This window comes from Athene cunicularia (assembly GCF_003259725.1).
Source record: "Athene cunicularia isolate RWA chromosome 8 unlocalized genomic scaffold, athCun1 chr8_part1, whole genome shotgun sequence".
NCBI lineage: Eukaryota > Metazoa > Chordata > Aves > Strigiformes > Strigidae > Athene > Athene cunicularia.
In genome coordinates, this window is record NW_020799109.1 from 5805098 (window position 1) to 5805811 (window position 714).

At 60.5% G+C, this 714-nt stretch overlaps 1 protein-coding gene across 2 annotated transcripts in view; it reads right to left on the minus strand.

The window, feature by feature from the left end:
* The window catches only part of ACOT11 (acyl-CoA thioesterase 11), a 15911-nt gene extending 15624 nt beyond the window's left edge, over positions 1-287 (minus strand). The window contains exon 1 of one of the 2 annotated variants that reach the window (XM_026854080.1): positions 3-287. The gene's annotated coding sequence lies outside the window, so the exon portion shown is untranslated. The remainder of the gene's footprint in view (positions 1-2) is intronic. The other variant, XM_026854083.1, reaches the window with a different exon arrangement.
* Between the last annotated feature and the right edge of the window lie 427 nt (positions 288-714).

A 714-nucleotide genomic window follows, 5' to 3' on the forward strand; every position in this document is an offset into this window, starting at 1 on the left:
GGCGGTGGCGGGGCGACGGCTGGCTCGGAGGAGAAGCGTCCGGACACCTGCGCGTGCGGCCGGCACCGGGCGCGGGCGAGGAGGCCAGGGCTGGCGCAGGGCCCTGGGACGAGGCCAGCACACACCCCCTCCCGCTTCCTTAAATACAGTCACGCATAACTTTTCTTAAGGTAGCACTTGGCAAATCTGCTCTTGCCTGGAAAATGGATGGTGCTCGGGAGGTTTGCTCTGGATGCTCTGTTGCGGGAGAGAATGTGCCGGGCAGAGCCGGGGAGCGCAGCGGGAGGCACCGGCACGCTGCCAGCAGCTCTGCAGAGCAGGGTGCTGCCCGTTTCCTTCCACCTCTCCCCAGTGAGCAGCCCCTGAGATGGAGCCCTGAGTTCCCTCCCCGGCCCTACACATCACCTCCTCTTCTCCCCCCATCACCCCAGCAAGGGGCATGGGTGTCCCCGTCTGCTCCCCCAGCCCACTCAGTTCCGACAGCGCCGCGTCGCCACTGGGTTATTCCCCCCGCTAGTTAAACCTGCCTGAAAATATTTGGGTTTTCTGCAGACCTGCAGGCACTCACACCAGGCTTACTGGACAGAAAAGCTTCCACAAACTTCCCCAGAGCCACTCCGATTCGTGCAGCTGCCGCCTGACACTGCTGCCTCTGAAGTATCTCTAACAGGGCTTATAATAAAGCCTTTTTTTTTTTTTTAAGAACAAGGAAAT